Raw genomic sequence first — 16,262 nt, forward strand, 5'->3', positions numbered from 1 at the left:
TATTTTCTGTCTGATTAAGCCTACAAAATACCTGTAGGAGAAAGAGGATTACATTTCTTTCTGCCTCTGTTTTAAATTAAAAGGTTAACTTTTGCCTAAGGCTGAGTTGCCTTTTTTTCCTCTTGTGTTACAACTGGAAGAAGATAAGCTAGATAGTTGATCTCTCAAGTTCTGTATCAAATATGAAAAATGAATAATTATGAATAACTCAATTTTACTCAAATTTTGTTACTGAAGAAGCTCAGTAAAAGATGGAAGAGAGCAGTTTCCTTTATATCCACATTGAAATTAAATATCCAAATGAAAAGATCAAAATTGTTCTGGTCTATTATAAACTTCCTCCATTAATGCCAGTGTCAGGCACTTTTGTAAGTAAAATCAAAATAATGTTTTATGTTCAGAGTTGTTAAAAATAAGGACAGATAAACTGAGACTGACACAGAAGGCAAGGCAAAGACCAGTCACACCTTGACAATATAACATTTCCAAACACCTGCAAAATCAACCTTCCAATTTGTCAACAGTGTTAGTACTAAGTCACCAATTTTTCCAGGTGTCACAGGGGGAATGACAGCTAACCCTTGAATGCAATGTTCAATCAAGGACAGAGAGGACTGTGAGGGTGGGGACACAGCATAACACAGGTGAAACTGCAGGATACTCAATGGAAGGGGAACCTAATGAAGCTCTCTGAGACCAGACACTGGATGAGAACAGTTTGAAGCAATAGAAAAGTAGTGCTAAAGCAAGAAAAGTGTGTGTAGAAGAGAAAACAAAACAAGACAGAAAAAAAGGCAAGGCAAGAGGGAAAATAAAAGAAAAGAGAAAATAAAATATAGAAAATAGAAGCAGGGAGAAGAGGAGCAGGGAGAAGAGGAGCAAGAAAAGGAAAAGAACCCACAACACCTAGGATTTCCTGGTTGTGACAAAGTAAATCCCATATAACCTCACAGAACAGTCTGCATATATTTGATCCATCCACCATAGAGCTGGAAATAATCTATCAATAATCAAAGGGCCCTCCCATCCTTGAGGGAGCTCTTCACACATTTTCCAAGAATGGCTGCTATAATAGGACTCCAAAGCTTCTCTATTCTTCTCCCTGCACATCACTGTCCATGGAAGCACATCTGTTGTTGCTAGGTTCAGGTAAAACAGTAGCCCAGCTGGGGAGTAGCTACTTTGTGAAGAATCCTCTCTTTCAGTTACAGACGTACAACAGCAGACATGTGATGGCCTACAACTCGCTTCCACTTCCATGCTACTTCTATCAAATGGCTATAAGAAGCAGCATTCTCAAGCCACTTAAAGTGTGACAGCATCATGACATGGCATCACAGCATGGTGAAACAAGGCTGTCAAGGTGTTCCATCCAGAGAGCAATTTGGGATTAGGAAGATAAAAGGTGGTTTAAGACAATAGCTCCACCTCTTGTAATTGATAAAATCTGGGATGCAGCTCTTAGAAGGATGACTCAGAATTTGTCACCCTTGAGCTGTTTTACACTTCATCCTGAATTTTTATTTTCCTGTCAGGTGACAGTATGTGAGCATCTAATGAGCAGGATTTCTTTGTAATATAGAGACCTGTTCCAACAGCAAACACTCAAAGTTAAAGACCAGCTGATTATTAGTCTGCTTTGGCCAGCTGTCCCGTATCATTTTAATCTTGTCCCCCAAAAATTATAGCATGAGGTTCAGGTATATTTATCAGACAGATAAAAGAAAAAAAGAGAATATCTTTTCACTTATACAAATACACACATTAATATGAATGAGATTGAAATAAAAGAAAAAATAGATTTAACTAGAATGAGAGGAAAACAGAGGAGTTTGGGTGAAGACTTGGTAATTCTGCTTTCTATGTCATTCAGATTGTTTACCTTGGATTTCATTTCCTGGCTCAAAATTATCGAAAGATACTGCAATAATATATGGTGGTGCAGATTTCTGTGGTTCAGCTTCATAGTTTGGTAACAGAGAATCACAATCAATTGAGGTATTCGTCTGTGGAAAACCAAGGATTCCAGGCAAAAATATCCCACAGAACAAAACAACAAAGCAGAAATGTCTCCTCATCTGTGGAACAAACAAACAAAGTAGTTTATAAGAACTAGCCTCCATGTTTGACCATGTAGCAGTTTGGGCCAGGTGCCCCCTGCTGTGTTCACATGAGAAACACCTCCTGTGTCCCGAAGGAGTCCAGCCCAGTGGGTGGGCACAGGAAGCCAGGTATTTTATCCCATAGTGCCCTGCTCCCCTATAAGACATCAGCAGGGGTCCTGCACCTTCTCTTTTCTTCCCTGCTGCCACCTGGTAAGTGGGGGGAGGTGTCTCACAGCCTTTTGGGCCTGGCTAGGCCCAAGGCCTGGGGAAGGGCAATCTGAGATCTGGCCAGCTGAGATTAGCCAAACGGGGGGTGCGGTGGGTGGGAAGAAAGAACCCTGGGGTTTTGGGTGTACCCTCAGGTGGGGATGGGATATTTCTGGGTGTGCTTTGGGATCTCTTGTCACTGTGCTTCTGGTTCTCTGTAAAACATTCACTGCTTTCCATTTAAACTTTCCATCACTTTTGCAATCCGTTCGTCTGAGTTTCATTTTTGCCCCTGGTGGGGAGGGGGTCAGCCTCAACCCATCACCACCAATACCTGCTTTCCTTCAGGGTAGGAAACAGAACAAGCCTAGAAAGCTGGGCTTTCATTGCATTTGTGTACTTTGAAGAAAATAAAGTAAAATACATCCCTATATACAGTGGCAGAACAGGGCAATAAGTAACACCAATATTTCCACTTCAAAATGTTGAATTATTAATTGAAGTTTAAATTCTCTGGTAAGTGACAGCAATTCATGAACAGCCACGTCTGCTGCATTACAGCCTTGATCTAGAAGAGGCTTTAAACAAGCTTCCTCCTTGTTGAGGCAGCAGATTTAGCTCAGTTCCTTCATTATTCAAGAACTAAGAATCAGACCTTCATGTCTCAAACTCCTTTTTGTGGATAGTTATATCTACATGATAGTTGTATCTATGTAGACAGTTACATCTGTATGACAGATAGTTATATCGACATGACTGGCCTGCACTCTTTGCTTCACCTGCTTCCACTTCCAAGAGACAGCTGAGATCTGTTCTTAAGTACCCCACAGAACTCCTAGAAACTTTAAAAAGTATTTGTTGCCTTAAGGACTTACCAAAAGACTTCCACAAAGCCCTTTGGAACTTCTAAATAATTTTAAACCACTAGACTGTTAGTGCATGCTTCCTATGGGTTAAGAATACATTCTAGCTAGTACAGAAATCCACAAAAAGAGCTACAAGGCCAAACTGAAGTGCAGTCTTCAACAACTCTTAGTGGAAAGGAAATGTGTTTTCTTCATAATTCATTAGTAATGCTGACTCTGATAGTAAACTGGTTCCCAGAAAAAAAGGAAACATCTCCCAGTTGTGTTCTCAGGTGGTTAATACCACATTTTATGGCCCACATTCAATGTCTAACTGTGGCACTGCATAATTTGTCAGGCCATTATGTTGTATGAATATCCCACCATTCCAGTTACAAAAGTGCTGATACAGCAGTTAAATAACAAGAAATAGGTAGTGACACTGTTTTGCATGCTGTGTGCTACAGGATTGCCTTGTGTGATACAACAGGGTGTAACAGAAAGAAGGGAAATATCTGAGATCACAGAATGTTAGGGGCTGGAAGGGACCTGGAAAGATCATCCAGTCCAACCCCCCTGCCAGGACAGGATCACCTATAATGGGTCACACTGAAACACATCCAAGAGGGGGTTTGAATGTCTCCAGAGAGGGAGACTCCACAACCCCCCCACAGGCAGCCTTTCAAACATTTCAAAGCATTTCAAACATGCCATAAGAGACCTCTTCAGTTTGTGTCAGCCACCTGTGCTCAAATGCCTAAGACTATTGGGTTTTGTCTGTGCTAATCAATTAAGCAAGCATGTAGAGCTGCAGCAGTGCAAAACTTCAGAACACAGTTCCAAACACCCACGCACTTAACTGTGAACTTAAAACATCTTTTAACAAAGCCACTGAATCAACAATTAACAAAAGAGGTCAGTGTGATGTGTTGAAAATTTTCCTTTAGGAAGATGATGAAGGGTTGCATGGTGTCACAAGCAGTAAGGGCAGGAATCAGGAAAGCTGTATAGGCAAGTTACCATGTCTGTAGAGCAGGTGAGGGCTACCCCTCTCCAAAGCCTCATGACAGTGTCACTTAAATGGGATCCTAGTAAGCATTCTGTTTTGGAATCAGTGTGCTGGGTGTGGTTAGCCAATCTCTTGTGATGATTTTGACTTGGTCCACCTCTAATTACGGTTTAAACACAGCATGTAGGCGCTATTAAATTAACAGATGTGGTAAACAGTGATTTAATAAGAACCAGTCTATGTGTTGTTGAAATCTTTGCCTGACTCATGGAGAGATGGGAAAAGAAATTAAATTTTAAAAATCCATTTCTAATTAGGTGTTCTATTCCAAAGCACAGAGTCCTTAGTATTAGGTCAGCTGGGACTGGAAAATTGTCTGGGGCATCACCCTGCCACGAAAGAAAGCTAGTCTGAAACACTCTTTTCTCTTTTTCTAGCTAGAAGAGAGCCAGAAACACAAGCACAAGTTGAAATGTGGTTGAGATGCCTTCTCTTTGCATCAGCTCCTGATACAAGAGTTCAAGTGCTACCCTCGAAGTCTCACCATGACATCTTTTGAAACTAAGTTTTAAGTGAGGAAGAGAAAGATAGTAACATCTTACAAAATCCCAAGTCCAGACTTGAAGCAGAAAATTTCCATGGACCCTGAGTTCCAATACATGTTCAATGCAATCATGTTATCTTGCATCACAAATTTACTTTTTCTCCATAAACAATGCAAAGAAACTAAATTACATATTTATAAAATAGAAGCATAAGCAATTATGGCAAATAAATACTATTTGCAACCTTCCTCCAATTGGATTATGAAAAATTAACTCTCTCTTCAGTTCCTTCATCCGATGGAAAAATGCTTCTGTTTTCAATCATGGATACAATCCCTTCTTCCTGTGGGTCTATATGGCCTTCATCTTTGCAGTACCTGAGCTGCTACTGTAAGAATCCTCTTCTGCATTTAGTCTAATGGGACTTCAGGCCAACAATTAAATCCCTGGGTTCAAGTTAGTTAGCGACTATGTTTAAAGCCTAGGGAAGAGACACTTTGGTTTGCTTTTGCAGAGCCTTGGGCAAACTTCTGAATAGTGACAAAAGTTGGTTTAAAGGTCTTTAAATACAGAGCATTTACATAATATGATAAATACTTGTCTGTAATCTGAAAAACACAGTCCTGGCAAGTCCGTCCTGCCAACAGTTTAAGAGTATGGCCCTTTCTCATCCCATTCTTTATGAGCATTTTGCTCCTTTCTTTTCTCCTCCTAGATGCTCTTGATGAGCCACAGCCTTGCTGCTTAGCCTTTGAGAACAAATATCACCAGTTAGTGTGCACCCTGTCCACCACATCCCCACCAACACACCTTATCGCCCGAGTGCCGACGCATGGGCATCCTCCGGTCCCTCTGTGGTCAGCGTGGAGGAGCAGCAGCCGGGCAGTGGCAGTGCCCCAGCAAGATGAGAGAGAGGAGGCGGCAGGCTTGGCCAATCTGCAGCAAGGCGGGGAGCTGGCACAGCCAATCCTGGCTGGCTGTGCCTCTGCCCTGGAAATTAGGACACCGCAGGTGGGACTCCCCTGCCCAGATGGGGCAATGACAACACACACTCCTCACAGGTGAATCATGCCCCCTCCGACCTTTAACTAGGCATCTGGGATAGGTAAGGCTTCTGAAGGCTGATCGTCTAAGCTAGTGTGTTGACTAAAATCCACAGAATCATGTTATACAAAAGATTCACTGATATTTCACGGTAAAACATTCCTCATCAGTCTGTTTAGTTTGGCCTCAGAATTTTATCCCCACTCTTTCCCTTTTTTTTTGCTTTCTTACAGTTGGAAAGGGGATGAAAAAATGCCAGTAACTGTAACACTGCCAAGCAGTTTCTCCTAGCAAAAAATTAATGAGGCTGTTTTACCTCATGTACCTTTCTCTTCAGAAGCTGAAAACTGGGAGAAGTCCAAAAGCTGGATGATGTATAGAATAGAACAGAATATACTCAGGTGGAAGGGACCTACAATCATCTATCTAGTCCAACTGCCTGATCAATTCAGACCTGACCAATTTAAAGCAAGTTATTAATGGCATTGTCCAAATTCCTCTCAAACACTGACAGGCTTGGGGCATTGACCACACCTCTAGGAAGCCCAACATTTGACCACCCTCTCAGTAAAGAAATGCTTCCCAATGTCCACTCTAAATGCCCCATGGCACAGCTTTGAACCATGCCCATGTGTATCATGACTAGATACCAGGGAAAAGAGATTGGCATCTCCCTCTCCACTTCCCTTCAGGAAGCTGTAGAGAGTACTGAAGTAACCCCTTGGTCTCCTTTTCTCTAAACCAAACAAACCCAAAGTCCTCAGCTGTTCCTTATGGGACATTGCTTCCAGCCCTTTTACCAGCTTTGTTGCACTCCTGTGGATGCATTCAAGGAACTGAACAGTATGACAGATGATTTCATTGCACCTCTCCTATGAGGACAGACTGACAGAGTTGGGGCTGTTCAGTCTGGAGAAGAGAAGGCTCTGAGGTGACCTAATTGTGGCCTTCCAGTATCTGAAGGGGGCCTACAAGAAGGCTGGGGAGGGACTTCTCAGGATATCAGGTAGTGATAGGACTAGGGGGAGTGGAATGAAGCTGCAGGTGGGGAGATTCAGGGTGGATGTGAGGAGGAAGTTCTTCACCATGAGAGTGGTGAAGCCCTGGAATGGGTTGTCCAGGAAGGTGGTTGAGGCCCTGGCCCTGGAGGTATCACAGTATCACAGTATCACAGTAACTAAGGTTGGAAGAGACCCCAAGGATCATCAAGTCCAACCTGTTCCAACAGACCTCACAACTAGATCATAGCACCAAGCGCCACGTCCAATCTCCCCTTGAACACCTCCAGGGACGGCGACTCCACCACCTCCCTGGGCAGCCCATTCCAATGACGAATGACTCGCTCAGTGAAGAACTTTTTCCTCACCTCGAGTCTAAACCAGTTTAGACCAGGCTGGATGAGGCTCTGGCCAACTTGATCTAGTGTGAGGTGTCCCTGCCCATGGCAGGGGGGTTAGAACTAGATGATCCTTGTGGTCCCTTCCAACCCTGACTGATACTATGATACTATGATTTAACCAGAGAATACTGAGAAATCAATGAACCACACACTGCTTTCCAGACACCACTTCAACTTCTTGATGTCTGTGCATTTAAAATGTACTTAAAATCCAAAATGCTGATAGCAATTTAAGAACATTATCTACTTTTAAAGATTTATCATATTTAACTAACTGTATTCTCTTTCAGCTAATCACCTTTAATTAATGTGTAGCATTTCATTTAGATTATTCCATTGTGAAAGACATATCCTACCTGCTACTATCCACTGGGGAAGAGATCCCAATCTTCCTTTTCTTACTGTACCACCAAACTCACCATTGAGACCAATGTGTTATAAATAGCAATGAAAATGAACACCATACACCACAAATGCAATAGCACACTGGCAACACCTCCAAATAAATGACACAGGAAAGGAATGGCAGCTGATTGCACTTAGAAACACGTAAACGAAGAGATGGGATCTTAAAAATGCATTTGCAAGACCTCCTTCACTTCATTACCAGCTAGGAGACACTGAGAGACAACCAGAAGGTTCAGAATTATTACTCCAGGCTACTCTGAACTATGAGCACTCCATGAATGGTTTGACAGGCAAATATGTAAATGTCAGGAAACAAATTGCTGCAATCTTGGCAATATTGTGGTTATAAAGAATCGTAGATAAGACTAGCAATATGCTTATGTTGGCTGCAACACTAATAAAACACTTTATTGAATAAGCTGGTAAAGACTCAGACCATTAGTTTACAATGGGAGAGTTGTAAATTTGATGTCCCAGCTCTTACACAACTTATTGCTGGCAGTTTCTTTCCAAGCAACAGTATTTCCACTGAATCAAACACAGGGCACTGATTCAGTGTTAATTTACAGAACCACAGTATCACAGAAACATTCAGGTTGGAAAGGACCCTCAGGATCACCAAGCCCAACCCAGAACCCTACTCTACAAGGTTCACCCCTAAATCACAGCCCCAAGCACCACATCCAAACTACCTTCGAAAACATACAGGGTTGGTGACTCCACCACCTCCCGGGGCAGCAGATTCCAATGCCTGACCACTCTTTCCATGAAAAAAATTTTACTACTGTCCAGTCTAAACCTCCCCAATTGCAGCTTGAGGCTGTTCCCTCTTGTTCTATCACTAATTACCTGTGAGAAGAGACCAGTACCAGCCTCTCTACAGTGTCCTTGCAGGTAGTTGTAGAGAGCCATGAGGTCTCCCTTCAGCTTCCTCTTTTCCAAACTAACCATCCCCAGCTCCTTCAGTTGCTCTTCATCAGATTTATTCTCCAGGCCCTTCCCCAGCTTCCTTGCCCTCCTCTGCACTGGCTCCAGCACCTCCACATCTCTCTTGGTTTGAGGTGCCCAGAACTGAACACAATACTCAAGGTGTGGCCTCACCAGAGCTGAGTACCAGGGGACAATCACCTGTATATCAGAACTTCCAGCGAAAAAAAAAAAAAAGAAAGGAAAAAAAAAAGTAATCTTTTTCAGGTCTCCACACTTGAAAAGAAGATTTTGAGATGATAGATTAAATACTGACTGCACTGGTGGTGAATTCTTGACTCTGGCGAAACCACGATTCCAAAGGTTGCTATGCACTGAAACTCCTGCGCCAATGCAGAACAGCTCCATGCTATAGGCACAGCGACTTCCCTCCAGTGAATATTCCCTGTGAGAATTTTAGCCACTTATATTTTGTGGTTTGTGTGTGTTTGTTTGTTTCAGATACCTGGTTGTATTCTAGCCCATATAGAGTTAGCTGGTCATTCTTGAAATAACCACGTTAGACTTTGGCCATCAAGGCTGAGTCAATTCATTTCAGGAAAAAGCCAGAGAACATGAGAGTGAGACAGAGAATCAATTGAAAGGAAAGCGATCCCTGCTGGGCAGTGGGTGAATATTTTAAAGGGTCCATGGGTGGACAAAAAGGAAGCCAGCTATTCACCTAGGCAAAAAGGTATCTTCTTGAATAAAGAACTGCAAACCCTGGCAGAGATTTCTAGAAATATTTTTTTTTCCACTCAAGGTTATTTAAATCGAGTTAGCTCAAGCAGCTTGTTTCCTTTTTCCCCACTGACATGTAGTTTTTTTTCAAAAGCCTTCAGCTTGCTTTCTGCAACTTCTGAGCCAAAAGTTAGTTTTGATCTAGGAACTTTCACTGCAACTGGAAGTGCCAGAAAGCATAACAAAGCTTCAACTAATGTCACAGAATCACAGAATAGTCTGGCCTGGAAGGGACCTCCAAAGGTCATCTAGTCCAACCTCCCTGCAGTCAGCAGGGAAATCCTCAACTAGACCAGGCTGCCCAGGCCATATATATATATCAATAGCAAGCTAAAACAGGTGAGGGGTAGTTTTGTCAGGGTCTGGTATCCTTATTAAACTGCTTTGATGTTCCCAGTGTGCTATTGCATACCTGATATACCTTAATATTCCACTGAGTCTTGGACTTAGTTTGGACACCTCAGGTGTGCTGGGAAACTATTAATGATAAAAAAGTAACCACTCCAAAATTATTTATGTGAGTAATGTGCATAAGAAGTGGTCTTACATATATGATGAGATGAGATTATAATCACTGAGTACACTAAACTGACCCTATGAAACAATAAAACTGAGTGGAAAGGGAGAGAAAGAAACTTTATTTCTTCTAAACACCATTTTCCATAATTCTGGCAAAGAGAACAATTATTACTGATCTTCCTTGCCTCCTCTTAAATGTCAGCTACCTTCCCAAGCTCTCCAAATGGAAGTGGTTTTGCTCAGTGTACAGTATCTGTGCTATTAAGAGGACGTTATCATTGCTGTAATCCTCCAGCATACTTTCTGTAACTTGAAAGTATTCAACTGAAGTTATTTGGGAATGCAATCCTTAATGGGTTATGTGAATTATATCACAATGATGTCACAGAGATATATTTATATTTTACTTTTCCTTCAAAACCAGTATTTATTCTGCCTTCTACTTGTGTGTCACTATTTATATCCTCTTTCCAAGGTCTTTAGTATTGCCAAATCTTTTATTTATAAAGGAACATTATATTCCCTTCTTTAAACAAAGTGCAGTGGAATTACTCACTGCTCAAAATAGCTCTAGCTATTTTTCTAGGAAAAAAAAAAATGAGCACTCCCCCTCCCCCCCAAAAAAAATTAATTAATCCTTCCTCACATCTTAAAAAGGTTCAGCTCCCTCTGGTCCTTAATTTCTTATTTTTGCACGTTAGCACTTTTCCTGTCTGCTTTAAAGCCTGCCAACGTTAGTGTAAGTCTGGCTCTCTATAAGTAATAATGGTCCACACCCCGAAAGTCCTTGTTAGATGATGTCACTGGGAGCCTTATTAATAAGAAGGGAAGAAAAAGGGAAGACCTGACTGCAAAAGAGCAAAAAGGAAGTGATGAAATGGATTACTTCTCCTGAACTCCTTTGCCACAGCAGAGATAAGGGTGAAGATGTCTGTGCACAGCTTCTCGATGCCATGCTCTGAGGTGCTGCTCAGAAGAAACACCTGAGAAGGAGAGCCATGTACAACAGCAATGACATATGAACATTGCATCATCTTATCTCATGAATTGTGCAACCCAGAAAACACTATTGTCCCTCTGTGCTTTTAAGGTGAGTGCCCGGGTGTGGCTGCAAACGTATGCAACACTCCTTGTAAGCCACAGTGACTACCATTTGTTAGTGATTTACCAGCCTGTACGTTCAGATTTAAGTAAATGTAAACTTCTGTTCATGGCATGGAAGGTGTTTGTTATGGCTTGGATTGGATCCCCCCAATAACTTATTTTTCACAAATCTGTCCCAGAGAGCAAATCTCACCACACTCAGAATTTGGCAGTATAAATGGAATCATATTTACAAAAGCCAAATACATGTAAAAAGCAACAAACATGTACAGAGTGTATTTACATATATATATATATATATATATATACATACAGCATACCAACAGGACCCACCTGCACCTTTGAGACAGCTCTTTGTCCCCTCTTGGGGACAAAGTACCCCAAGAAAATGGTACAAACCACACACTAGCTTGGCCACCCCCTCCGCTTGTAGAAGCCAAGTAGAAAAGCTACCCAGGTCCGAAGGGAGGGTAGCACAGGCTGAAATCCCTGCAGCAGAGCCAGCAGAGAGTGAGCAGCAAAGAGAACAAACAAACTATGCTGCAAGATATGAGGTTTTCAATACACTGATGGAATTATGTTAACCTATCTATTGTTATCATTCTGCATCCAATCCCTTCATTATTTATCTTATATTCAGAAATCTCCAGAGATTCCTATTCACAACTAATGTCTAGGTTAGGGACTAGCTTAAACCACTACTATGTTCTAGAGGAAGGATCCCACTACTGAGGTATGCAGACCAAAAGAAAACAAAAGCCTTAGTAATAACTATCAAAATTAATTGTTTTCACAGTCACAAAGGAGCTAAATGGTCTCTCTTACACATACCACCTACTGGTATTACTGAAAAAATTCTCTTTGTATATTATTTGCATCTATGGATCCAGAATACTACAAGCACAGCTGAAATATGTTTACAGTCAAGTCCCAAGTCCCCTGTATAGTGGAGTTAATGCAATGCATATATATGCATGTGTGGTCCACTCAGGAGTGAGCAGCTAGGGTTGTAGAATCACAGAATGGTAGGGGGTGGACAGGAGATCTTCTAGTCCAGCCCCCCCTGCCATCTTGATCAGGGTTCAGTAATTTAAGTTCATCTTTAGAGCTTTTACCAGTCTGACAGTATTGAGTCAAAAATACCATAGCTATATGATAGAGAACACTGGTAAAAAATCACTTTGCTGATGCACTTTCATTCACTTAAAGATTTTGATTGCTTTAAGAGAATTGCATTTTGGCTAATTTGAGAGAAATATTGTTGCATGTCCATAATTGATAGCCATGAAAATCTGCACTACAATGAGATAAGACAGTTCCCTGATCCGGCATTAATAAGCATAGACCTGCAGCTCATGAGAATATCTTTCAATATGCTAAGCCAAGAAGGAGATGCTCATGTTAGGAGATACTCCTTTGGACTTCAAAATCCACTTGACAGGGATTCACCTCTTTGAAACTGTAATGAAAGGAAGTTTGTTACATAGCTCTATATCAATGTGTACAAGATCTTCCTAGGTAAGAGAATGTGATTGCAGATTTGGTATGTCTCAGGTTCACCAATTTTAGAAGCCAGAAAGAAGCCATCATAGAAAGAGACCTGAAGGGGGCCTACAGGAAGGATGAGGAGAGTCTGTTTACAAAGGCCTGCAGTGACAGGATGAGGGGCAATGGCTTCAAACTACAGAAGGGCAGATTTAGATTGGATGGTGGTAGATTAGATTGAAGGTGGTAGACCACTGGAACACGTTGCCCAGAGAGGTGGTTGAGGCTCCTTCCCTGGAAATATTCAAGGTGAGGCTTGATGAGGCCCTGGGCAACCTGATCTAGTTGGGGATGTCCCTGCTGACTGCGGGGAGGCTGGACTGGACGACTTTTGGAGGTGCCTTGCAGCCTGGCCCATTGCATGATTCTATGATAATACTTTTGGGCAGGCAGAGAGGGTGTTTGATTTTGCCTAATGAGGTGCACACAACCACTTGAATACAAGATCATGAAGGAAGCAGAGGAAAGAGAGATGATAGGATGGGCTTAAGTGGTTTCTGACAATAAAAGATTCCCAAGCACTGGTTAGTTAACAATATCTTTTCCAGGACATGATCAACAAGGTATTTGATATTTTACAGGTTTCCAGCAATAAATAATAACACTTCCACTGCACCTTTTCTATTTGTCTTTGAAAACGCCCTGTAAATAGTAATGAAGTAATCCCCAGAAGCTCCTTGTGAGGCAGGGAAGTATTATTATTTGTACCTAATTCTGCAGATGAGGAAAGCAAGTCACAGAGGGATTAAGTGACTCGACCAAGGTCATATAGAAAGTCTGCATTCTGGTATGCGTCAGCCCTTGTCAGCACTCAGTGACACACCCTGAGAAGTTCACTCAAGCCCTTTCTCTGCGTAGGACAGCATCTTTTAGGTTTCACAAGTATCATCTTCCACCCTAACTCTCTCAGTCTGCCTCCATAGGAGAGGAGCTCCAGCCCTCTGACCATCCTCATGGCCCTTCTCTGGACACCTTCCAGCACCTCCAGATCCTTCCTGTAATAGGGCCATCAGAACTGGACACAGTACTCCAGGTGGGGTCTCACCAGAGTGGAGCAGAGGGGGAGAATCACCTCCCTCGACCTGTTGGCTCATCTTGATGCAGCCCAAGCTCTGTTCAGCTTTCTGGGCAGCAAGTGCACACTGGTGGCTTGTATTGCTTCTCATGAAGCTTCTCATCCACCAGCACCCCCAAGTCCTTCTCTTCAGGGCTGCTCTCAAGCCAGTCCCTGCCCAGCCTATATTGGTGGTTGGGATTGCCCTGACCTAGATGCAGGATCCCGCACTTGTTTGTGTTGAACCTTGTGAGATTGGATTGGGCCCTGCTCTTCAGCTTGTCAAGGTCTTTCTGGATGGATCCCTTCCCTCCAGCTGCGTCAGCTGCACCACACAGCTTGGTGTCATCAGCAAACTTGCTGAGGGTGCACTCAATGCCACTGTCCATGTCACCAACAAAGATGTTAAACAACCAGCACTGATCCCTGAGGGACCCCACTTGTCACTGGCCTCCACTTGGACAAGGACCCATTGACAGCCACTCTTTGGGTGTGGCCATCAAGCCAGTTCTGTATCCACTGAATGGTCCATCCATGGAACCCATCCTGCACCAGCTTGGAGACCAGGGTGTTGTAGGGGACAGTGTCAAAGGCTTTGCTCAGGTCCAGGTAAATTATGTCAGTTGCTCGTCCCTCATGTATTAATATTGTGATCTTGTCATAGAAGGCCACAAGGTTTGTCAGGCATAGCCTGCATTATGTTAATTTGCATCTCATATGCATCTCAGGAAACAGTCTGTCCACTGAGTGCTGGTCCCTTTGTAAGCTCAGTATAGCTGACAATAGAGCAATCAAATCCATGAAGTAAAAAAAAAAAACCACAACAATGTGAATTTGGGGTTATTGTTGTCAATTAAGAAGTTAGCTGTGCTAACTGAGGAAAGAGAGAAACATTACATTTTTAATGTGCACTAAACTGCAAATTGAGATGCTGGAAGTAATCCATGAGTGGGCAACGAAATATCAGCCTCCACATACATAGCAAAGGAATTAACATGGATACATATAAGGGCCACAGAAGTGTTCTATGCTTTTGTCACACACTGAGGAAAATGGATCCATCATCCTGTGTGAACCACACAGAGAACACTGCATTTCGCTCACTTTAAACAGAAATGCTGAAATTCAGCCACATTCAGATCAAGAACCCTGAAAATAAATCACTACGTTCAAGATTCAGGACCAGACGTACAGCTGTTTTTCTGTGCTGCTCAGACAAGATTTCTGGTGCTGCATAAAACTGCTGAAATCCCCCTTCTGCACTCTCACCTTCTTCAAATTCAGGTCTCAGATTCTTGCATTCCTCCAGTAGATTACCAGAAAAGAAGCAGAGCTGGTCTTGATTTCATTTTTATTGGCTCAGTAATCCACCTGTTCAGTGGATTAGCACATTAGTAGTGCTGCTCCAAAGCCATGAGTGCCTTTTCTTTGGGTCATTTTGTAAGCAAAACATTGGGCATGAGCTGGAAAAGCTGCCCTTTATTCCTTCCTCTGTCACAAATTCCCTGTGTCACTTCAGCAAGTCATTAATCTCTATACGCTTCATCCAGAAAATGGGATAATGATCTTTAACTATTTCATCGTGAGGCTTAATGGTTGTTAAATGTGCTGAGCTCCCTGGATGGAAAGAAGCTGCTGTCAGAGTGATCAGTAATAGCATGACTATGTTTGGTGGGAATGTTTTAGGAGGGTCACTTAGTAACATCAGTATCACAATTCTGCATTACACAGACATGCCTAGGTAATCAAGTTGAGTCACTGGCAAACTTGTGTTTTACTTCACTTATGACATCTGTGTGCACTGTCTGGACCCCAAAGTCAAGAAGAAATTGTCAACACTGTTAAAATTGTTAAAACTGTGAAAAGAAGTCTCTTCTCTTAGAGAATGGCACATTCCTTCTCTAATCTTAGAATCTAACTGCAAGCATCAGCCTACAAACAATTTAGAAACATGCCTATGGGCTCTGAAACCAGCCACAGATTAGTACATCCCATCACGAGACAGAACAGTCACAAACAGTAACATGGGACTGCTGTGGTTGTTTCTGCTTGGCACTATCTGAATAACACAAATTCTGTTAGTAGCAGAAGATGACAAGTAATGAAATACTATGTAAAGGTTACAAATTAGACGTAGGAATACCTGAACAGACTGCTCCTGCTCTCTTACTGTTTTCTGAACATTTCTGTACTCTGGTAAGCTTTTATAACAAGAATAATTTTAATGTACCTGCCTTCTAAAATACTCAATACAGATTCTTGCAAGACTAACCATAGCAGATATCCTACAAGAGACAGCATTAAACTTCTTGGGATTAAGTCCACTCCAGATTCTAAACCAGTTTTACAGACTGCTTAAAGATAAATCATAGAACGGCCCAGGCTGCAAGGGACCTCCAAAGGTCATCCAGTCCAACCTTCCTGCAATCAGCAGGGACATCCTCAACTAGATCAGGCTACTCAGGGCCTTGACAAGCCCTATTCTAAGTGTTCCACCACCCTCGTAGTCAAGAGCTTCTTCCTGATACCCAATCTAAATCTACCCTTCTCCAGTTTGAAGGAATTGCTCCTCTGTGACAAGACCTACCCAAACCTAAACCTGATCATCCACTAAATCTGAGGCTATTCTATGTTTAGAATCTGGTTTAAAATCACATCAGGGCATGTAAGTTGCAAGTATTTGCTTTCAGCCAAAGGAATGCAGTAACCACACTGCATAAACTGACATCACTGACAGGTCTGTGCAAATCTACACTTATAACCACAGGGAG

The sequence above is a fragment of the Dryobates pubescens genome, chromosome 11, assembly GCF_014839835.1.
Source record: "Dryobates pubescens isolate bDryPub1 chromosome 11, bDryPub1.pri, whole genome shotgun sequence".
NCBI classification, from domain to species: domain Eukaryota; kingdom Metazoa; phylum Chordata; class Aves; order Piciformes; family Picidae; genus Dryobates; species Dryobates pubescens.